We start from the raw sequence: 25186 nt of genomic DNA, 5'->3' as shown, positions 1-25186 counted from the left end.
GCCAGCACATCAGCCTATATTTGCGCGAGCGACCTTTGGATCCTTATCTGGTGTTTAGGGGTGTGGCATGCGACGTCGTCTGGGTCGCGCCACTCGTATGTTGGCAAATGGATGATTACTGTTATTGGTCTATGACCACTTAGGCTAGAAGGTTCTAAGGTATCCCTGCTTACATACTGGGATGTTGGAACTGATTGGATGCGAGACACTTGGGCTGCCGACAACGATTGTGGCAGCATGAAAGTGACTGGCAGTGTATAAATGGTCCCCAGCGGTAGCCCGGACAACGATGGTGTCCGCTCGGATGAAAGGGAGGTGTGGAGCACTGCGGCTCCTTGTTCAGGAGGAGCATGTGTGGAGGTCTCATCTCGCTCAAAGGATGGTCGCGAGCCACCTTGCGCTGGAGTTTGCTGTGTGAAAGTGGCAAAACAGGAGGATGCTTCCGCATGGTGTCTCTTACGCAGTCGCAGTGGCTCGCTAGAAGTGGTCGACTCTGAAGCCACCGGGATTGGCAGCATACAAGGCCGCTCGGGAGGAAGATCTGCTTTAGCGGCCACTCCACTAGCAACCTTCTGGTTGACTCCTCATTCGCTAGTAAACGCTTGCGTTCCTTCGGCTTCACTGAGCAGATCCTCATGGGAACCGATCGGCTGCAGGCCGTGACTCTCCAGCTCGGTCACTGACACAGTGTTGATCTCCACATCTGTGAGCTTGCTCTTACCGGCCAGATACGCCCTTAACATGATACAAGCTGCAAAAAAGAAAGAAAAATCAATTAGATTCAAAGGTGAAGAGAAGAAAGAACATACCTAGGTTGGACGGAAGCTACGTGCGGATCGGGCTCAAGCCAAACACATAAAGAACGCCTTCCAGTAGCAATTAATGAATGTGGTATTTTTGATCGGCCAAACTTGAAGCTGCATGGAGATAGTAAGATCGACTTTTGTATTTCTTGAGCAAGGGGGATTCCTCACCTCTAGCTTCTAGCCGGTCGGGATGTCTGGTCGTTTGGGAAAACGAAGGAAGAAGTAGTTGCCCCTCCAATTCTTATCGGAGGATGGTATTTTATCAAAAAAGACCAAGCCCACTTGGGCTTGGAATAAGAAGGTCCCCGACTTGGACAACTTAAGGTAATAAAAATAATGGAAAAGTCGAGGAGTTAAAGGAATATCGTGCAAGTGGAACAAGACAATGACCCCACATAGCAGTCTGAAGGAGTTTAGTACTAACTGATTAAGAGAAATATGAAAACATTTGCAAACAACAGAGAAGAACAGATGAATAGGGAACCACAGACCTGCGGTAAACTGATCTTTAAAGAAACACAAAAACCTAGTGGTGGTCCATGTGGTCGGTTGAAGGCAGAAGGAATAGCAATTTTGTAGTTAGAGGGAAATTGGTAGGCAGATTTTAAACTCTCAACGGCATTCTCGTCGACCCTGAACTCGATGGAAGTATACTAGAGCCCAGGGACGGGGACGGGGGCTTGTGAGGGACTGACCATCGAAAATAGAGGAGTCGAGGAAGAACAACAAATAGATTCGAGTAAGAAAAAGGCAAAGAAGCTTACAAAAAAGATCACTGAAGAAGAAGAAAAAGTGAAGCGTCGCGGAAGAAGGAAGAAGACGAAAGCGTGAGGAAGGAAGAAGATGATGACACAAGTAAGGTTTATAAACCCTGCGGCTGATTGACCTGATCCATCCGATCCAGGGTTGTAAAAAACTAGGAGAAGAACTTACCGTTGAATTTAAAACGGGGCCATGTGCGGCGGTAGAAAGTGGGGCACATCGAGTGCAACTAGCGGAAGACATTAATGAGACTTAATTAAAAGGTATGGCAGCGTGCTCAGCCATATTTATCAAATATTTGTATGGTCTTCAAGAAATTTAGATAGCGTCAGGACGCTCAGCCGAGGGAGTGCAAGGAAAGGAGAAAATTTGCCAAGTGTTGTCGTCCATCATCCCGACCAGGCATTGATAATGGACTGTTACACAGCCGAACGACTGAGACACCATATGCTTTGGGAGTCATGCTTTGAGCGGCAGCTACGGACCTAGCATGGCGAAACGAAGCCAAACTGTGAAGACGTTTGGGCCGATCAGAAACTAGGGAGCATATGTAGGGTCCAATCGATCATGTAAGATACCAGAGGTGCTACTTGTCTAGTCAGTCGGACTTGCAGCCTCCTTCAACTAGACTTGAGGGGGAGGCTTATGATGCGGTGATATAGGGAGGCACATCTGGCACGAGGTCAACTATCAAGGTGGAGGTCAAAGTCAAGGTGGTCAACGCCAAGATGTCAAAAGGTCGAACGGTGGACGATTGCAACGGCCAGTCGGAACAATCAGTGCCCGACCAACAGGAGATATATCCGAGCAGACCACCCGTCTAGCTCGGGATAATATGATAAGATAATCTAACACTCAAGATGGAACAGTAGGATACTGAGGAGATCGGGGAGCTTGTCCAAATGGGGAGGTCACGCTATTGTACAGTCACTGCAGGAAAGAGTAACTAAGGTTGACAGAGCAGAGGGGTCCTGACCGAGCGGCTACCCCGCTTGGATAAGCAGTGGGATCTGGCCATCAACGGAGCGGAGTTTCGGTCGAGCAGCTACCCCGCTTGGCCAGACAGCAGGACTATGGTCATATCAGTTGATATCATTCTGGGAGGTAGTGTCGCTGACACGAGGCATGGTCGACAGACGGATCGTACGGCGGAAGCTTCTACTATCTTATCAAGGATATGCATGTCCTATTAAGGTATGATGTTAGAGGTACTTTCCTGATAGGTCTTTTCATAGGGCATATTAGAGAACATGCCCACACCTCAAGGAGTGTGCATGTCGCCCGCCAGGGCTCTATATATAGGGGGTCCATCACTGGCGGAGGTACGCGCTATTCACTATTTACGCTAGGGTTACTGTTGCTCCACTTTCTTCCACTATTCCGGTGACTTGAGCGTCGAAGGGCTAACACTGGTGACCCCTTTCCTGGTTCAACACTAATGTTACTTGTTTTATAGAGCGGAGAGAGATCTACAACCAATTAGCAAAACTACAACATCCCCAACTTTCCACCTTCCCGCTTTCGGATAGAATCATCTAGGTTTCGGGTTCGAGTTCCCTTAGCAATAAATAAATCCTCCTTTGAAGGGTATGTTGACTGAGGTGTTGTTTTAGCAGCAAGCTCTTATCAACACAGTGGTACTGTGCCTCCAAAAAAATCCCTTAGAGGTTTTCTGATAAAGGGTCACTTTGGTGATGGGGTTGGTCACTATAAAAAGTTTACCTGGATAGTTTTTGGTCCCCTCGGGTCGGTGCGGTGGTTAAGACATAGGGTGTTGCCACATGAGGTCTTGGGGTTGAGTCTTGGCACGTCCGAGCATGCCCTCTCCCATGCCTTGCCACTTGACTTATGGCTAGTAGTCACCCGTGATTTACCTCCTCCGTGTTGACCTAGGGACAGGTTGGCGGGGGCGCTGGGGGCGAGCGAATTACCTTTTGCCACATGCCATATTGTAACAAGAAGTTGGTCCTCTCGGAGTGGTACCATGGTTAAGACATGATATATTATCATATGAGATCTTGAGGTCGAAATTCGGCATGTCCGAGAATACCTTCCCCCATGCTTTGCCATTTGCATTAAAGGCTAGTAGCCACCCGTGATTTACCTCCTCCGTGTTGGCCTATGGACGGGTTGGCGGAGGTGCTAGGGGCGAGCGAATTGTCTTTTGCCACATTGTAACAAGCAGTTGTGTCCAAGGAGCTATGGTGTTGTGATAGGACATTCAGGTTGTCACCCAGACTCTCACGGTTTGATCGCCAACTATGGCATATTTGTAGAAATTCTTTCTCCAAATGGAGGGCATAATCAAAGGATACTGGGCTTCTAGGCTGGCTACCACGTGCACTTTCAGATTTACCCTAGTGGTCGGTGGAAAACTTTTGTGGGACCAAGCCGGTCACCCCAAGGATAGTCAATGAGGCTAACTGGGATTATCATTTGTCCCCGGGGCTATGGTGTTGTGGTAAGACATTTAAGTTGTCACCCAGGCACCCGTTGTTCAATCTCCAACTATGGCATATTTGTAGAAATTTTTTCTCCAAATGAGGGACGCAATCAAAGGATGATGGGCTTCTGAATTGACCGTCGTATGCGCTTTCCACTTTACCCTGGTAGTTGATGGAAAACTTCCATGGGATAGGCTGATCACCCCAGGGATAGTCAATGAAGCTAACAGGGATTATCATTTTTTTTATTGTAGCAAGCAGTTATTTGAGTAGATCTCCAAGTTATAGTGCCCTTACCAGACTGGGTAATGTCGAGTCTGGGATGACTCGCTTAGCCCCATGAAAGTGGGGGGCAAAGTGGTAAGGGCACCCCAGTTATTTGTCCCTCGAGGCTATGGTGTAGTGGTAAGGGCACTCAGTTGTCTCCCAGGTACTCATGGTTCGATTCCCATTTATGGCATATTTGCAAGAACTTTGCATCCAAATGGGACTTGCAACTAAGAGATGCTAGGCTTCTAGGTCGCTTGTCGTAGGTGCTTCTCGATTTACCCTAGTGGTCAGTGGGAAACTTCTGTGGGATTGAGCCAGTCACCCGAGGCTCAACGTTACCTAGCCTGGTTAATTTTTTTTTTTTTTTGCAACAAGTTGTTGTTATTATTATATGATAAATTTATAGAATTGAGTAAGGACTGAATCTTAATAAAAATTGAGGAATTATCCTTATATGTGATGGTTAACTTCGATTTCCTGATTTACTCCCTTCTAATGGTATGAGACAGTCGTGGGGGGTTGTCAAAGTGACATTTCACATTTTTAAAGAATTGTAAGAGGCAGTTGGGTAAGAGATCAATTCCTAATGGACGCATGTTCTTGGAAAAAAAAAATCCCTCCTACCCCCTATCCAACTTGACGGTTGACTATAAGCTGACCTTATGATTTATCTCTCTTTATATAATCTGAGGACGGATTGTAAGGGGCACCTGGGGTGAGTGTAATCACCTTTTGCTATAATTGTAAAGGCAGTTGTTTGGAATGTCTGGTGGGAGCGTTATCATCTTTTGCTCCAATTGTAAGAGGCAGTTACTATAGGGATTGATGCGGTTGATATTTATATGAGTGGTTACTTTAATAGGTTTTAAGCTCAATTATCAGTAGATACAAAATGTCTTGTTGGATGACCAATCTCTCCATACAAAGGGTTATTGTACTAAGACAAATGCCCCCTCCCCCCATGATTTACCCCTTTCCGCAGAGTGTGGAACCATCTTTGAGGGGCCACCAAGGTAACGACTTCACCTTTTTATTCTAATTGTAAGAGCCAGTTGATATCTATATGAGTGTTTACTTCAATATATCTTGGGGTCAATTCTTAGTGGTGTAAAATGCTTCGTTGGGTGTCTGAATTCTCCTATGTAAAGGGTCACTAAGCTAGGGTAAAATGCCCCCTATGATTTATCTGTCTATATCTTAACGTGGGATCGATGATATTAGGTCGCTTGGGGTGAGCGATAACACATTTTTACTCTAATTGTAAGAGGCAGTGCAATGTCAGGGTGTTCATGTAGTCTCCCAAATATTCACAATTTGATTTCTAGTTATAGTATATTATATGATATTTTCTTTTAGTGGGATGACAAACTTAGAATGTTGGGCTGGTAAATCACCTATTGTGAGCACTTCTGTATTTACTATGATTGTCAGTGAGAAACTTCCATGAGACGAGGTCGTTAGAGACTATTTTATAGAATATTTCCTTAGTGAATATATTTTAGAATATTTCTTTAGTTTGTTTATTTATTTGTTTTCTAGTATTTTAGGTGTTTTTCCTATTTGTCATTTGTAATGGTATTTATATACTACATACATCATTAATAAAGTTTTGTGCATTTAACTCTCAACATAGTATTAGAGTGCTAAGCTTAACAACAATTCTTTCTTTCCACAAACCCTAGCCACACACCACTATAGCCACCACCCATAATGGCCACCACCGATGCCATCATCCATCGGCCGCCTCCCATGAATGCTCCTAATTCATCTTCCAGTCTTATGGTTCTCAACGTTAATACTCAAGCATCGTTGAAACTCACCATCTCCAATTATTCTACCTGACGCTTTACAATTCACATCTTTCTATTCAGGTATGACTTATTGGGATCTGTTGATGGCTCACATCCTTGCCCCCTTCGCAGATAAAACCTATAGACGTCATGCTCCCTCAGGCGAATCATGATCATATTCTCTAGCTCTGCCAGGATTAACGTCTTCTCAAAGCTATTGTTGGATCAATGTCTCCTACTCTTGTGCAGTTTATTTCAACATCCACTTCATCTAGAGACTTGCGCTACTCCCTCACATGGAAGGATTATGACTCATTGTCAAAATCTTACAAGCCCTCACCAAGATAATAGATCTATCACTAATTATATACAAGGCGTCAAAAAAAAAATTATTGACGCTCTTACGCTTATGAATGTCAAAGTTGACTTTGATGAGCTCTTTATTCACATCCTGAATAGTCTTAGTCAAGACTATTCCAATATCTCACATTCCTTGCAAGTTCGTGATGCCCCTATTACTTTTGACGAGCTCTTTGAGCAACTCCTTAGCTATGATACCCGGTTACAAATCTCAACACTATCTCCATCTTTGGTACCGACAACTACTCTTGTGGCTCCGATAGGTAATTCACTTAATATTCAAACTCTTGTGGTGGTCGTCAGCAAACTTTTAATTTGTATAGTCGTAGGCATAGAAGATTTTGATGATGTCCTATCAGTTGCACCCCCCTGCGTAGCCGACCATGTTCGATCCCAATCGCTATCTTGGGCATTATCAGATCTGTGGTGTCACAGGTCACTATACTCGCTAGTGCAGTCATATGACTACCTCAATGTTAGCCTTGCTTCAGCTGGCTCTGTCGCTTGCTTTAGGTGGTTGACTTTGGCACCTCTCATCATGTCACTACTGATTTCGCTACTCTATCATTGCATGAGCCTTACTCTGGAAACGATAATGTTATTATTGGTGATGGTTCTAGATTACATATTATCTACACTGGTTCTTTCTCTTTCTCCACTTTATATTTACTTTTAGTTTTTTCTAATTTTTATATTCGCCAGCCATGTAGAAAAACTTGATTTCTATCGTTGCACTTTGTACTACAAATCCCATTATATTTCTTTTCTTTGATTTCTATTTTAGGTGTTGGATCATCATACGAGGGCAACATTGGTCAATGGGGTTGGTAGAGATGATGTCTATTACTAGCCAAAATCTGCATCTAAACTATCGTTTGCTTCTGCCCTTTTTACGTTTGTCTTATCATCTGTGTCCTTATGGCATAGTTGTTTAGGTCATCCATTGTTAGGTATTTTGCTATAGTTTTTGTTTCCTGTGAATATTTTGCCTAATTTTTCTTGCACTTCATGCTATATCAATAAAAGTCATAAGCTATTTTTTTCATAAACCTAGTATTTCATCTCGTGCACTTTTGGATATTATCTTTTTTGATGTATGGACATCTCTTATTTCATCTAGAGCTGTCAGACGGGCCAACCCGTGGCGGGACGGGTCGGCCCGTGGCGGGCTAACCATTTAGCGGGGCGGGGCGGGCCAACCCGCCAACTTGGTGGGTTGGAAAATTTCCAACCCAACCCATTCTAAGGCGGGTTGCGGGTTTGGCGGGCCAACCCGCGGGCCCATCAATTTTTTTTTTTAAAATTAAAAAATATTTCATATCTTCAACATTTTACTTCGAAACAGTTTTCTACAATTAAATGTATACATAAACATGTATTTTAAATATAAATGAACACAAATGAGTACTTATGTTGGATGAAAAGTATTATTTTTATTTCAAAATTATAACAAAGAAAGATAATAAATTGGCCTAAAACTTAACTTACATGTGTTTTTTAACCCGCGGGCCAACCCAAGCCCGAGCAGGCCGACCCACGCGGGTCGCGGGCCTAGGCGGGTTGGCCCACGGCGGACTTGGGTTGATAAAATTCCAACCCAACCCACTTAAATTGTTTGGCGGGGCGAGCCAACCCGACGGAACCAACCCAAATTGACGGCTCTAATTTCATCATTTGATGAACTACGATATTATATTATCTTCGTTAATCATTTTACGGAGTATATATGGCTTTATCATTTACGTAAAAAATCATATGTATACTATGCTTTTATTACGTTCAAAACTCTTGTTGAAAATCAGTTCTCAATGACTATAAAAATTGTAGGTCCCCGTGGGTGTTTTGATGTGATCAACCAAGTTGGTTAGGTCCTGCTATGCTTGATCCCTGTATCTGAGTGTGCAGGAGCTTAGGAGCGCAGGAAGTCGAGCGGAAGACGCAGCTAGCGAGAAGGACGGCACGGGAAGGGAGCCGACGGGCTCGGTGCGTCCGAAGGACAAGAGAGCTGCGGAAGAGTACTCCGATAGGCGTGAAGAGCGTGCACGGCGTTCGAGGGACGTTAAGCCGAGAAGGAAGGCTGCTCGAGGAGAAGGCCGGAATTGGGTTCGGGTGAGCCCTGTTCCGGTTGGCCGCTATCACCCAAAAGTTCAGAGCATCAGAAGCCAAAGCTGCCTCCAGCTTGAAGGCGCCTTCAATCTGGTTGAAGGCGCCTCAAGCTGGTTGAAGGCGCCTTCAGCCTTGTTTAAGGCGCCTTCAACCTGGTCAAATAGACCGTTCATGCGCGGATAAAGTTTTATCCGTTGACCCAGCTTGGAGGCGCCTTAGACCCTCAATGGAGGTGCCTTGGAGCTTCGGGATAGAATTTCCAGGGACTATAAAAGGACCCCTGGAGCTAGGAATTAACAACAACTCAAGCATCCAACTCTGTAAGCATTTCCTAGCAACTAAGTGAGCGTTCTAAGTGTAAAAAGGCTTCTCCGCCTACAGTAAAGGAGATTCTGCTAGTGGAGCTTTTCATCGCCCTGGATTAACAACCTCCTTGGTTGTAACCAGGTTAAATTCTGTTTTACTTTACTTTCCTGTTTTATTTGTATAGTTGCTATTTATTGAGTTGAAATCCGAGGAGGGTATAGTTTATTTTTGTTTTCAGCAATTCACCTCCCTCTTGCCGGCCTCCGCTGGACCTACAAGTGGTATCAGAGCCTGATCGCCTCATAAGGACTAACCGCCAACTGAAGCACTACGATCAAGACGATGGCCGGAGAGAACATCCATCCCCTGAAGTTCGACGGAGACTTCGCCACATGGAAGCGCAAAATGGAGGTATTTTTTAAAACTGAATTTGACATTCTTTTAATAATGAAATATGGCTATGCAGTTCCGAAAGATAAGGAGGAAAACACCTGGACAAAAAAGGAGCAAGCAGATTTCGTCGCCAACGGAAAGGCTGAGTTCCACCTACTCATCGTTCTACTGCCTCAGAAGGTAAATCGGATCAGAAGCTACGACTCCGTGAAAGATCTCTGGGAAAAATTCCTGGAGCTTCACGAAGGTACCTCCGAAGCAAAGCTAGCGAGGCACGACATCCTCCGGACCCAGTTGACGAACCTCCGAATGAACCAAGGTGAGAAGGTAGCGCAACTCCAAGCGAGGATCAAAGAGCTGATCACGCAACTAACCAATCTTGGAGAGAAGTAACGAACCGGGACTCGATCCGGTACGCGCTCAATACCTTCCCGAGAACTCCCGATTGAACTTCATTAGTAGATGTGTACTACATCTCTAAGGATTTCGAGGTAAGCACTATAGAACAATTGTTTTCAACTTTTGAACTTCACGAATCTCGAATTGCAGAGCCCACTAGAGTAGAGAAAATCAGTCAGAACATTGCCCTAAAGGCAAAAGTAAACGGTTCTGACTCCGAAGCCTCAGTCGACGAATCCGAAGCGGCACTACTGGTAAGACGCTTCAATAAGTTTTTCAGTACTAATAAATTTAAATCGCAGAGGCATCATCGAAAGAAGAGGACGGTTCGTTACTACAACTGCAACGAAGAAGGGCACATTAAAGATGACTGCCCAAAGCTAAAGAGAAAGGAGAAAGAAAGGGAAAATTCAAAATACAAGAAACCAGAACCCTCCAAGCACAAGAACCTGAAGGCTATTTGGTCAGATTCGTCATCCTCTGAATCAGACATCGAAGAATTCTCGGGGTTAGCGCTAATGGCGAACCATCAGCCGGAAGAAGACTCAAGCTCAGACATGAACATGAATGAAGGGGGAGGTTCATCAGAAGAGGAAAGCTGCAGTGAAGGGGGAGCATCACCGAGTCAGGTAAGTAAAGTACGCAATCTAACCCCAACTCAGTCTTTTCAATTTATTAAAGCACTTTCTAAAGAGTTAGATCAATTAGAAAAAGAAAATGAGCATTTAAAATTAGAAAATGAAAAGTTGAAAAATGAAATTGAAAATTTGAAACATGATGCATGTTTAAATAAATTTCCTAAATCAAAATTAAGAATTTATAGAAAAATTGAACTAGTACATTAGAAACCATCAGGGTCAACTTAGAAAAGTGCCCAAAAATTATGTACCCCCTAAATATCTGATTAATCCAGTAGGAAGAAACCTTTATTGGGTTCCAAAATCTGTACTAAATTAATTTCTTTTAAGTTAAAAGTTTTAAAGACAGAAAATTAAACATTTTCTTTATGAAGGCTTTGTCTAAGGAAGTAGTTGTTGCTCCAATAACCAAGAAGGCTTAGTGCCTCGCCACGACCTGGAAGCTGAAATATTAAAATAAAATATTTAATTAACTTTCTGAAAAGGCATTAAAAAACTAGAATTAAATAATGCTTTGAAAGTTTATCAAACATTTTTTAAAATAAAAAAAAAATTTACTTAGAAATTTTTCTTGAAACTTCTAACTTAATTTTTTTTTTTCATTTTAGTTAGAATTTTTTTTTCCTGGAGAAATTCTAGAAAACTTCATTTGACTTAGAATTTTTTTTTGGGAACATTCAAAAATTAAGTTTAACTTAGAATTTTTTTTTGTAAAATTCTAAAAATTCATTTTTGCTTAGAAATTTTTTTCTGAAAATTCAATTTAACATAGAATTTTTTTTTCTAAATTTCTCACCACGTTTTTGCTGTGATCAAAGGGGGAGAGAGAAGTACACGTTTAGGAGGAGTTAGAAAATTTAAAATTTTAATATTTTTCTAATATGTGTTGCAATTTTATTTATTGCAAAACTAATGCTTAAACATGCTAGTTTAGTAATTTTGCTTTAAAATTACTTTTTGTGTCTGGTTTTACCCTAACTTGAACTTGGGTTGATGCACATCAAAAAGGGGGAGATTGTAGGTCCCCGTGGGTGTTTTGATGTGATCAACCAAGTTTGTTAGGTCCTGCTATGTTTGATCCCTGTGTCTGAGTGTGCAGGAGCTTAGGAGCGCAGGAAGTCGAGCGGAAGACGCAGCTAGCGAGAAGGACGGCACGGGAAGGGAGCCGACGGGCTCGGTGCATCCGAAGGATGAGAGAGCTGCGGAAGAGTACTACGGTGGGCGTGAAGAGCGTGCGCGGCGTTCGAGGGACGTTAAGCCGGGAAGGAAGGCTGCTCGAGGAGAAGGCCGAAATTGGATTCGGGTGAGCCCTATTCCGGTTGGCCGCTATCACCCAAAAGTTCAGAGCATCGGAAGCCAAAGCCGGAAAGAAGCAGTGCTGGAATCACTGCTCAAGGCGCCTTCAACAAGGTTGAAGGCGCCTCCAGCTTGAAGGCACCTTCAATCTGGTTGAAGGCGCCTTCAGCCTTGTTTAAGGCGCCTTCAACCTGGTCAAATAGACCGTTCGTGTGCGGATAAAGTTTTATCCGCTGACCCAGCTTGGAGGCGCCTTAGACCCTCAATGGAGGTGCCTTGGAGCTTCGGGATAGAATTTTCAGGGACTATAAAAGGACTCCTGGAGCTAGGAATTAACAACAACTCAAGCATCCAACTCTGTAAGCATTTCCTAGCAACTAAGTGAGCGTTCTAAGTGTAAAAAGGCTTCTCCGTCTACAGTAAAGGAGATTCTGCTAGTGGAGCTTTTCATCGCCCTGAATTAACAACCTCCTTGGTTGTAACCAGGTTAAATTCTGTTTTACTTTACTTTCTTGTTTTATTTGTATAGTTGCTATTTATTGAGTTGAAATCCGAGGAGGGTATAGTTTATTTTTGTTTTCAGCAATTCACCCCCTTCTTGCCGACCTCCACTGGACCTACAAAAACATTCTTCATTGACAATTCAGGTGAATTCTTGGTTCTTCACTCCTTTCTTACTTCAATCACCTTACCAAACCTTCGCACACTCCAGAACACAATAGATAGTCTAAGGCGGTGTTTGGTTTAGAGGTTTGAAAATGAGGGAATGGATTCATTTCCAAACCTTATATTTGGTTGATGGGAATGAAATCAAGATTTTGGAATGAAATCCAAAAACTTGGGTATGGATGAAACTCACCCCCTCCCTTGGGTTTTGATGGAATGAGAATAAGAATTAAGTTTTGGACGATAATACCCTTAATATATTTGCTCAATTTTTCTTTCATTCCACTCTCTCTTCTTGTTCTCTCTCATCATAATTTCTCTCTCCTCATTCTATCATCACATTTTCTCTCTCAACATACTTTCTCTCTCCTCATTCTCTCTCATCACACATTTTCGATCATTTTCTCTCTGTATTCTCTCTCATCATACACTCTCTTTCATTATTTTCTCTCTCTTCATTCTCTCCTCATTTTTTATTACTTTTTCTCTCATCATTCTTTCTCTCTCTTCATTCTCTCCTCATTTTTCATTACTTTCTCTCTCATCATTCTTTCTCTCTCCTAAATCTCTCTTACCATACTCTATCTCCATATTTTATCTCATCACACTTTCTCTCTCTTCATTCTCTTCCATCACACTCTCTCTCCTCATTCTCTCTCATCACACACACTCTCTCATTATTTTCTCTCTCTTCATTCTCTCCTATTTTTCATCATACTTTCTCTCTCATCATACTTTCTCTCTCCTCAATCTCTCTTACCATACTCTCTCTCCATATTTTCTCTCATCACACTTTCTCTCTCTTCATTCTCTTCCATCATACTCTCTCCTCATTTTCTCTCATCACACTTTCCCTCTCTTCATTTTTTCCCATCACACTTTCTCTTTCATCACATTTTCTCATCATACTTTCTCTCTTCAATCTCTCATTTTCTCTCATCATACTTTCTCTCTTTTCAATTTTTTCTCATCACTCTTTCTCTCTCAACACACTTTCTCTCTCATCATACTTTTTCTCTTCTCAATCTCTCCTATCACACTCTCTTTCCTCATTTTCTCTCATCACACTTTCACTCTCTTCATTTTTTCCCCATCATATTTTCTCTCTCATCACACTTTCTCTCTCATCACACTTTCTCTCTCATCATATGTTTCTCTCACATTCAACTTTCTCTTCCATCTATTTTTTTCTCTTATTTTCCTCTAAAGATAAAAAAAGAAATTTAAGTTCATTCCGATTGAAAATATTCAACTAACCAACATTATTTTTAAGAATGATACCAAGCTCATACTCATTCCCATTCCGCAATACTATGATACCCATTCCCATTCCGATTCCTAGGAGAGAACCAAACGCCACCTAAATGTTGTCACCATCATATAGTCGAAATTGGTCTCACTTTGTTGCACAGAGTGTTTATTCCACTCACTTTCTAACCTTATATTTTTGTTGCGGCAGTCTATTTGATTAATAACATGCTTAAGGCTGATCTTTCTCACATGTCCTCCTTTGAAAAATTGTTCACCATTGTTCCTGATCTTTTGAAGCTTCATGTCTTCGAGTGTTTGCAATTTTTGGATTGCTTCCCTACTCCCACTATAAGCTTGATCCCAAGTCAACCTCTTGTGTCTTTCTTGGCTATTCTCTCACTCAAAGTGTCTTCCTGTGCTATGATCTCTCACTCAAAAAAGTCTTTGTATCTCATCATGCTAAGTAATAGACATTGACTTTAAGCTCTCTTTTACACATGCCCTCTTGTGGGACCCTCCAACATTGATGTCACAACCTGCCACTAGCCGTAGTCGTCCGCAGCTGACTCCTTCACTGCCGCCTCTTGTCAGATCTTCCATGCTGCCTAGTGGCGACCGACCTCTAACCCATCACCTCTCTCTTCTTCTCTCACTTCCCTAAACCAACATTCCATGCAAACTCGTTCCAAAAATATCAACTACAAATTCGACCCAAAGTATATCCTTCATACTAGCCTTTCATAGTTCTGTGAACCATCCTTTGTCACATAGGAGCTCAAAATCTGAATTGGGTAAAGGTCATGCACAACGAGTATGATGCTCTTCTCCATAATCAGACCTAGACTCTTGTCCCGCCTTCGCCATACTAGAAACTTGTGGATAATCGATGGGTGTTTCACATTAAGCACAAACCTAATGATTCTATTGATTGGTATAAAGCTCACCTTATTGCCAAGGGTTTTCATTAATGTCCTAGTGTTGACTTTCATGATATATTCAACTCTGTTATTAGCCTAGTGAACATTCATATTGTTCTTAGTTTGGCTGTTAATCAGAGGTGGTGTCTTCGCCAACTTGATGTCAACAATGTATTTCTTAATGATCATCGTACAGAGGAGGTTTATATGGTATAACCTTCTAGCATGCGTAGTGCTGAATTTTCAGATCATGTGTGTTATTTACATAAGACGCTTTATGGTCTGAAGTAGACTCTGCGCGCTTGCTCTTTGGAGCTTCATGTCTTCTTGGTCTCTCTTGCCTTTATCACTTCGCGGGTTGACACCTTCTTATTTGTTTATCATTGGGATAATAGTATTATTTATTTCCTGATATATGTTGATGATCTAATCATTACAGGTAGTGATGCTTCTTTTGTTGATGTCATAGTATGTCAACTTAGCGTAAAATTTGTACCAAGAATCTTAGGGCTCTTTCCTTCTTCTGCGGGGTTGAGATTCACCCAACCTTAAATGATCTTATTTTATCCCAGCAGAAGTATGTTGTTGATCTTCTCTCCAAACACAATATACTTGACTCAAAGCCAACCTTCACTCCTATTACCACTGGCTCTCATTTTACTCTGTATGATGGGTCTTCATCTTTTGATGCGACTAAGTTCCGACAAGTGGTTGAAGGTTTACAACATCTTCATATGACCCATTCTGATATTTCCTTTGCGGACAATAACTCTCACAATTTATGCATACCTCTTTAGAGATGCACTGGGGTGCTCTGAAGTGTTTGTTTCGGTATCTCAATGGTACTAGAGATCTTGACATTCGTCTTCTTGCAGATACACCTTTTGTTGGACCGATGAATTCACTAGAGGGGAGTGAATAGTGATTAAAAAATATCGTAAAAACTCGAGTCGAGTGCACAGCGGAAGAATAAAATGATCAATGCTAACAAGAGACGTTTTACTTGGTTCGAAGCCTTAGTCGACTCCTACTCCAAGGCCCGCACTCGTCGAGTGCTTTCGTTGGGCAATCCACTAGCAATTCGAGTAAGTTTTTACAAATTGAAAGTACCAGAATGCTTAAGAAGATTAAATACCAACAATAATTAAGAAATAAAGGAAATAGCGCAGTGTTGGAGAAGCTTCAGCGTTGCAGGAGCACCGCATGGCAGAGCAAGCTTTGGAAGGCTTTGTTGTCATTGTTCTTTGCTCCAGGGTGCATCCTCCTTATATAGGAGGCTCCGGGAGCCCGGAGCCATTCCGGGTGCCTAGAGTGTGGCGTAGCCCGTCCAACCTGAGTGCTCCACGTGGCGCCATGCGTCGGCGATAACTTTTGCATTCCTGGCGCCCGGATCCCTTCCGAGTGCCCGGACCTCCGGGTGCCCAGATCCCTTCCGGGCGCCCGGACCTTTGTTTTTTCAGCAACCTGCAAAAAACATTAGTCGTAGGTAAAATACAAAACTACCCTGCAAAACAAAGCGCTAACACAGTTAAGTTATAAGAGTAATAAAAGCAGTAATTAGATTCCCTCTCCTCGAGACCGGAATCTAGTCACGATCTCAACTTAGATTTCCGAAATGGATCTAAGTTTGATCGACGCCTAATGTTCCCTTCTCGGGAATGCGTCCTCACAGTCACTCCCCTCCAGTGACTTAACTTACCTGCCAAACGTCCGGTTAGCCCTTCGACCCGTTTGGACTTCGTGTTAGACGTCCGGTCAGCCCTTTGACCCGTCTGGACTTCGTGCCAGCTATCAGGTCAGCCCGTCGACCTAGCTGGACTTCGTGCCAACTATCAGGTCAGCTTGTCGAACTAGCTGGACTTCGTGTTAGATGTCAGGTCATCCCATTGACCCGTCTGGGCTTCTCCTTCATATTTGGTCAAAGTGTTAGATCAATATGAAACTAACTTAACCTACTTTGTCATTCATCAAAACTTGAGTTAGACCATTAGTTCTAACCGCACCAACAATCTCTCCCTTTTTGATGCAATGACAACCTGAGTTAAGTTAGTGAAAAAGATGCAAGTAAAACAAGTATTTTATAAGATTTTTTAAGTTAGTCTTGTTTTTATATTTGGTATTTCGTTGTTTTAACTAATTTAAACCACTTAACCCTCCCCCTTTGATATTCATCAAAAATAACACAGAAAAAATAAGTGATTTTGGGAAGTAAAAGAAATTCATCAAAGAATTAAAGTCAGATTGACTTGGGGAAGTCTAAAGTAGAAAATATAGAACATTTTACTTTAAACTTTAGCTTTTTCAAAAATAGCTAAGTTTAAGAAATTGTTAACTTAGAAAGATAATTTTAGAAAGATAACTTTGTAACTTTTAGAGTAATTTTCAAGGATAAACTTTTACAAAATTAACCTAATTTTCAATATAAGCTTTGCAGGTTTAAAACAATTTTTAGACACAATCTTTCAAAAATAAGGATTATAAAGACTAATTTTCATATATGTCATCTTTAAAAAAAGTGAGATTATTAAAGCCAAGTTTATATAATCTAAATTTCGACTTAGTGGATAAACTCAATTTTCAAACTTAAGTTTGTAAAATCTAATTTTTAAAATTAACTTTGGAAAATCCAATTTTTAAAACTAAGTAAAATCTAATTTTTAAAACTAAGTAAAATCCAATTTTCAAATCCTAATTTTAAAAGCCAAGTTAAACTTCAATTTTCAAAACTAATAAGATTTAAATTTTTTTAAAAAAACTTAGTTAGTTAAAAAAATTTAAAATCTTTTAAGGAAATATTTTTCAAAAATTAATTTCAAAATAAGTATTAAAACAGTTAATCCTCCCCCTGAACCTAACATAATAAAAACTGTCTAATCAAATAGTTACTTACTAACTATCAGAGTATAGCATCTTTCACTTGGTTAGCCAAGTTAAGTCAACCGTAATCAGTTAGTGTTTGACTAAACTGAATAACTTAACCTGATTGATATGTGTTTTATATTTAACGCCCAGACTTATATCGATGCACTAAAATAAGCATCTTAAGTCCAGGCAATCTGCCTATGCATCTCACCCCTTTCTATGTTCAATAATCACAAATAAGGTAGTCCTAGTGTGTCGGTGAGATGCTCAAATTCTAGTCCTATAGGAACATACTTTCTAAGGAATTGAACTAGTCTAAGGCTAAAATTGATTTTTGAAATTCTAATAATGGGAAGTTTTGAAAGTTTTATCCTAGGATTTAAAAACACTATTTTTTAAAATAGTTTTTGTTATGTCAGGTTCAATTTAAAAATTGATATCACTTGTTGGATCGATGAATTTGCTAGAGGGGGGTGAATAGTGATTAAAAAATATCGTAAAAACTCGAGTCGACTGCACAGCGGAAGAATAAAATGATCAATGCTAACAAGAGTTGTTTTACTTGGTTCGGAGCTTTGATCGACTCCTACTTCAAGGCTCACACTCGTCGAGTGCTTTCGTTGGGCAATCCACTAGTAATTCAAATAAGTTTTTACAAATTGAAAGTATATGAATGCTTAAGAAGATTAAATACTGACAATAATTAAGAAAGAAAGGAAATAGCGTAGTGTCGGAGAAGCTTTAGCGTCGCAAGAGCACAGCACGACAGAGCAAGCTTTGGAAGGCTTTGTTGTTCATTATTCTTTGCTCCAGGGTGCATCCTCCTTATATAGGAGGCTCCGGGCGCCCGGATCCCTTTCGAGCGCCTGGAGTGTGACGTAGCCCGTCCAACCTAGTGTTCCACATGGCACCGTGTGTCGGGGATAGAATTTGCATTCCGGGCGCCCGGTTCCCTTCCGAGCGCCGGACCTTTGTTTTTTCAATAACCTGTAAAAAACATTAGTCCGAGGTAAAATGCAAAACTACCCTGTAAAATAAAGTGTTAGCACAGTTAAGTTATAAGAGTAATAAAAGCAGTAATTAGATTCCGTCTCCTCAAGACCAGAATCTAGTCACGATCTCAACTTAGATTTCCGAAATGGATCTAAGTTTGATCGACGCCTAATGTTCCCTTCCCGAGAACGCATCCTCACAGTCACTCCCCTCCAGTGGCTTACCTTAACTTACCTGTCAGACGTCCGGTCAGCCCTTCGACCCGTCTGGACTTCGTGCCAGCTATCAGGTCAGTCCGTCGACCTAGCTGGACTTCGTGCCAGATGTCAGGTCAGCCCGTCGACCCGTCTGGGTTTCTCCTTCACACTTGGTCAAAGTGTTAGATCAATATGAAACTAACTTAACTTACTTTGTCATTCATTAAAACTTGAGTTAGATCGTTAGTGCTAACCGCACCAACACCTTTCACTCTTCATGGCTTCTCCAATGTAGATAGGATAGGAGATCCGGATGATCGGTGTGCTACATGTGCATTTGTTATTTTCTGGGTGCTAATCCGATTTTCAAAAACTCTATCAAGCAACACATGGTTGCACGCTCTTTTACCAAGGCTGAATATCACGCCATTGGCTCTGCGGCATCGAAGTTTCAATGGATTAAGTCACTTCTAACAGAACCACTTCTTCCTATTATTACTGATGTCATGCTCTTCACAGATAATTTGGGTGTAATTTATCTCTCGGCTAACCCGGTCTTTCACTCTCGGATGAAACATCTGACTATTGATTATCACTTTGTTCATGATCTGGTGCAGTCCTCCGAACTACGAGTTACTTATATTCTTATTACTAATCAGTTTGTCAATGCACTCACCAAGTTGCTTTCTCAACCTTAGCTACTAGCTATTTGCACCAAGAATAATGTCATATCCGGGACATCATCATGTGGGGATGTATTAAAAAATATTTTTTCAAAATGTTTTGTTAGTGAATATTTTTCAAAATATTTTTTAAATTTATTTATTTCCTAGTATTTTAGGTGTTTTTTTTAATTTGTAATTGTACTTATACTGCACACATCATTAATAAAGTTTTATGCATTTATCTCTCAATCAATCATCTCTAAATTAATCAGTTTGAAGGGTTGAATATTTGATGTTAATAAAAAAATTATAATTAACAAGATACATTTCTCAATGGTTCAATTCCCACAAAGGATACGCCATGATTAAACTATCATTGAAATTAAGGCGCCATGTGAGGAGCCACCATGAATTGATCGTGATATTCAATTCCATCCCATTGGATCAAATCTCTTTCAAATAATTAAGACTTCCTGCTTTACCCTAATACCTTAGTTGTGACTTCTTTACCATGACATCTGTCCTCACCTGTCGTTGCCACTTTTATTTACCTTAGTTAGAAATTATTTTAGATTGCCTCAAATTCTCTATCATTCCAAACTTGCTGTAGGTGATCCCGGACTAAGTAGGTATCGAATCTAAATCCTCGTTGACCTTTGCATCAATTTAAAATTTAGCAACCTTGTCGTATGACTCACCCCCAACGTGGCAAAACGACAGGCGAGATCTAATGAGAATCCAACAGCTGGGGCGGCCTGTTGATAGTCAAACCTTCCAACGACGAAATTGTCGTCGGCGGAATTCCGACCCACTCGGCGTGCTTGGCGGGGCGGGAACATTGACCGGACGGTCTCAGGAACAGCGAGGCGCAGCGTCGGCAGCAGGGAAATTCCACGAGAAATTAGGTGGGGCGTGGAATAAAACCAGAGAAAAAAATGTGCATTGATTTTGATTTGCGAGATTAATTATAGAAGATTATCCTTCTCTAATGTGTATCGTTTTCTAACCAGATACCCAAACTATGGGTAAATTAATATCCACGTGCATCATTTGTTTCATGCTTTAGCAACATCCCTGTTACTATATCATAAGATCAATATGAAAAGATAAATTATGAATAATTATTAATTTTTAAAATAATATCTAATATATAAAAAGAGGTATTTATTTTGATTATATCGAGATTCAAATCTTAAATTTCATAATGACAATATTAACTACTAAATGATCCCGAGGAGAATATATATATATATACATGCATATAACTATTTTGGGCCAATTTAGAGAGGGAAAAACAGATAGCATACTTCAACAAAACAATTTCAACATGCAAATGAGATATAAGGCTCAACAGTCAGTGTGGTTAGACAATAGAAAAAGGTGGTATACCTTCACCGGCCCATATGAATAACCGGCTTTTAGATCAAACGGAGGGAGAGTGGGAAAAAACTTCATTGTGCACCTTCGGCATGTGACGTCCACTCAGGTTCTCAGAACATGGGCAGTTTGGATTGAGCCATCTCGTTTCTTTGGGACGGTTTAGTAACTAACGTATGAATTACTATCATCATAAAATTTAAGATTCGAATTTCGACATAATCGAAATAAACATTTCCTTCGTGCGTCATTTATTATTTCAAAGATTAATAGTCATCTTGTCGAATGTAATGTCTTTTCCTATCATAGTTGCATGACCCGTCTTGAGATTTGAGGATTGATATGGCCCAAAATCTTTGGGTTGGACTAAGACGCGGGATCTGTTCTAACCAGCACCCTTGCATGGCCCTTCCTCCATGTCAGATAATTATCTGATTAATTGGATTAATGGTGGTTTAATTTGCCAAGAGATCTTTTTAGTCGATCGGAAGTTTTTTTTGTAAATTAGGCTGAATATGTACCAGATCGAGGCTTTGTCGGTGATCCTTTGAACCATGAGTCACGAGTTGCCGGTCGAGGACGCCAGCGACGAATGAACAGTTGGGTGCCGATAAGGATATTAAAATTAAATTTAATTTTGGATAAAAATAATAATAAATTAATATTGAATTAGTGGATAGAAATAGAATTTGATAAAGTGATAATCTTGATAAGAATAAGAGTTCGTGGAGATAGAATTTGATGAGGTGACAATTTTAATAAGGATAAGAGTTCGTGAAGATATAATAAAGAAAAATAAAATCTAGATTCAATGTATCTGAGATTAGTACTTATCAAATAAGTCTGTAAATATGTATTTTTTTCTCAATAAATGAAGCAAGTTGATTTTTTTTTGTTTTATTCTTCTCTTCCACTTAGAGTGAATTCTTCTTCTATAATTCTTTTTCCAACAAGTGATATCAAAACTATGTCTATAGTGGTATGGTTCCCTTTCAAGTTCCAGTACTCAAGTATGATTCCCTTTCAAGTTCTAGTACTCAAGGCAAATAATTATGATAACTGGCGTATCAAGATGAAGACACTTCTTGGAGCTTATGATGTTTGAGAGATTATAGAAAAAAGCTACATTGAGCCACGTGATGACTTGACGCTATTTCCGACTGAAAAAGACAGTTTAAAGAAGAGAGATAAGAATGCTCTCTTCCTCATTTATCAAACTTTAGATGAGGATGATTTTAAGAAGATCTCAGGTACTACTTCAGCCAAGCAAGCATGAGAAAAACTCCAAGTCTCATATCAAGGTGAAGAAAAAGTAAAAAAAAGTACGATTACAGACATTAAGAAGTCAATTTGATGCTCTTCGTATGAAAGAAGGTGAGTTAGTATCTGATTATTTTTCTAGAGTCTCTACCATTTTCAAGCAACTAAAGAGAAATGATGAGAAACTAGGAGTCACTATCATTGAGAAAATTCTTCAATCATTGGATTCAAAATTTGATAGCATCACAACCATCATCGAAGAGACTAAGGATCTATAAGCCATGACCATAGAGCAACTCTTGGGTTCTTTACAAGCCCATGAAGAAAAGAAGATAAATAAAGAAATTACACAACTCCTAAAGACGACTCTTCATCCGATAAAAAAAGATGAAAGTTTCAGTAATAATATAAGTCAACGTGGAAGAGGCCGTGGAAATGGACGAGACCATCCTAATGAGCAAGGATGGGTTTCCAACAACAACAATGAAAGAGGAGAACATTCAACAAGAGGATGTGGAAGAGGGTACACAAACTCGAGGTACGATAAGTTTCAAGTTAAGTGCTACAATTGTGATAAATTTGGGCATTATGCTAAAGAATGTAGATCACCCAAGAATAAAGTATATGAAAGAGCAAACTATATGGAAAAAAGGAAAGAAGAAGATGACACCCTATTGCTAGTATATAAAGATAATGAAAGAGGCGAAGATACAATAGCTGATATCTCGATACTAGTGTAAACAATAATATGTGTGGAAAAAGAAATATGTTCGTAAAGCTTGATGAATCAGTTGGTAATAATGTGTCCTTCAGAGATGAATCAAAGATCGAAGCGAAAGACAAAGGTAACATTCTCATTCGTTTGAAAAATGGAAAACATGAATATATTTCAAATGTTTTTTTGCGCCAAATATAAATAGCAACATTTTGAGCTTAGGACAACTTTTGAAAAAGGATATGATATTCATCTAAAAGATAATATGCTTATCTTGAAAGATGGTATTGGTTGCTTGATTGCTAAGGTGCTTATGTCAAGAAATAGAATGCTCTTGCTTAATATTCAAAATGATGTTGTCAATTGTCTCAAAACTTGTTATAAAGACATCACTTGGCTATGACATCTTCGATTTGGGCATCTCAATTTTGGAGGACTAGAATTACTTTCAAAGAAAGAGAAGGTGAGAAGACTACCTTGCATCAAACATCCTGATCAATTATGTGAAACATGTCTACGTGGGAAGCAATTCAGAAGAGGTTTTCCAAAGGAGTCAAGTTTAAGAGCCCAGAAGCCGCTTGAACTTATACATACGGATGTTTGCAGTCCGATAACGCCAAGTTCACTTGGTAAGAGTAATTAGTTCATTCTTTTCATAAATGACTTTTTTCGAAAAACATGGATATATCTTGAAGCAAAAATCGGAGGTCTTCAGTATATTCAAGAAATTTAAAGCTACCGTAGAAAAGGAGAGAGGTCTAGAGATCAAAGCTATGAGTTCTGATCGAGGAGGAGAATTTACCTCATAGGAGTTCTAAGAATTTTGTGAAGCCAATGGAATACGACGACCCTTGACGATTCCAAGATCTCCTCAACAAAATGGAGTAGCGGAAAGAAAGAATCAAACCAACCTTGACATGGCAAGGAGCATTCTCAAAAGCAAGGAGCTACCAAAAGAACTTTGGGCAGAAGTAGTTGCATGTGTAGTATACTTATCCAACAGATCACCAACAAGGAGTGTGTGGGGCAAGACACCACAAGAAGCATGGAGCGAAAGGAAACCTGAGGTTTCTCATCTAAGAGTTTTTAGGAGTATAGCTCACATTCATGTGCCTAATGAAGCAAGAAGCAAACTGGATGATAAAAATAAGAAGTTTATTTTTATTGGCTATGATACTAACTCAAAAGGGTATATATAAGTTATACAATCTAGATACTGGGAAGATAATCATCAGTCGGGATGTCATATTTGATGAAGAATAAGAATGGAATTGGAAATCTCAAAATGTAGATTACAACTTCTTCCCGTACTTTGAAGAAGAAGATGTGGAGTAATCAAGGGTGGAACAAACAAGAGAGAAGCCTACTACTCCACTAGTAACACCAACATCAAGTACTCAAGAGAATTTATCTGCATCAACTTTAAGTGAAAGAGTACCATGCTTTAGAAGCTTACAAGACATTTATGAGGTAATCGAAAATCAATAAAATCTTACTTTATGTTGCTTCTTTGCCAATTGCGAGTCTATAGATTTCCAAGAAGCTATAAAGAGCAAAAAGTTGAAAGATGTGATGGATGAAGTAGTCAAGGTGATCGAAAAGAAAGGTACATGGAAGTTAACTCCACTTCCTAAAGGGCGACAACTAAGATTCGAGTTGATAATAAAGTCTTCCATGATAGAAGAAAACACATTGATATGCGATATCACTATATCAGAGAGTGTATTACAAGAAAGGAGGTGTAAGTGGAATATATAAAATCTCAAGATCAAGTTGATAAAATTTTTACTGAGCCTCTCAAATTTGAAGACTTCATCAAGATACGAAATTTACTTTGAGTTACAAAATCAAGTTTAAAAGGGGGTGTTGAAATTAAATTTGATTTTGGATAAAAAAAATAATAAATTAATATAGAGTTAGTGGACGGAGATAAAATTTGATGAGGTGACAATCTTGATAAGAATAAGAGTTTGTGGAGATAGAATTTGATGAGGTGACAATCTTGATAAGGATGAGAGTTCATGGAGATAGAATAAAGAAAAATAAAGTCTAGATTCAATGTATCTGAGATTAGTGCTTATCCAATAAGCTTATTAATCCTGTCCGAAAGTCGATCAAAGGATGTTGGGGTAGTGGCACTCCTGTGGACTTCGCTCCTGCCTGCAACATAAGTAGCGTCAGTGTCGAGCCAGAGAAGGGGTCTCCGGTGATGACCCTCTGACGCTCAAGTCAGTCTTCGACAAAGAAGAAGAAGAAGCAGTAAACGGAGCAACAAGAACTGTAGCACAATAGTAAGCTATCGCATGTAACGTGTACCTCCACCGATACTTGGACCCCCCTTTATATAGAGCTCCTATAGCGCGCACACACTTCCCAAGGCGGGCACGCGTCTCAAAGCTTTCCTTTAAAAGACGTGTCAGTAAAACGTCCCTGACACAGCACCTTAACAGGCCGAGCATATCTCTGAAGTGACAGTGGAAGATTCCGACGTACGATCCTCCATCTGGCCATACCGCCTATCAGCAACACTAGTGTTGGATCGTGAAAGTTGATAGAGGGGGGTGAATATCGATCGAGAAATTTTAAGTGAGTACGTAGCGGAAAAATAAATGAGAATACAAACACTAACAAGAATCAATTTACTTGGTTCGGAGCCTTGGTTGACTCCTACTCCAAGGCTCGCACTCGTCGAGTGCTTTCGTTGGGCAATCAC

General features: G+C 40.3%; 1 pseudogene; it reads right to left on the bottom strand.

Moving 5' to 3' along the window:
* Nucleotides 1-584: 584 nt before the first annotated feature.
* Nucleotides 585-25186, bottom strand: part of LOC121979842 — a 43820-nt pseudogene continuing 19218 nt past the window's right edge.

The sequence above is a fragment of the Zingiber officinale genome, chromosome 5A (assembly GCF_018446385.1).
Source record: "Zingiber officinale cultivar Zhangliang chromosome 5A, Zo_v1.1, whole genome shotgun sequence".
NCBI classification, from domain to species: Eukaryota; Viridiplantae; Streptophyta; class Magnoliopsida; order Zingiberales; family Zingiberaceae; genus Zingiber; species Zingiber officinale.
Note: the sequence above shows the minus strand (reverse complement) of the source record. Positions and strands in the feature narration are given on the sequence as shown.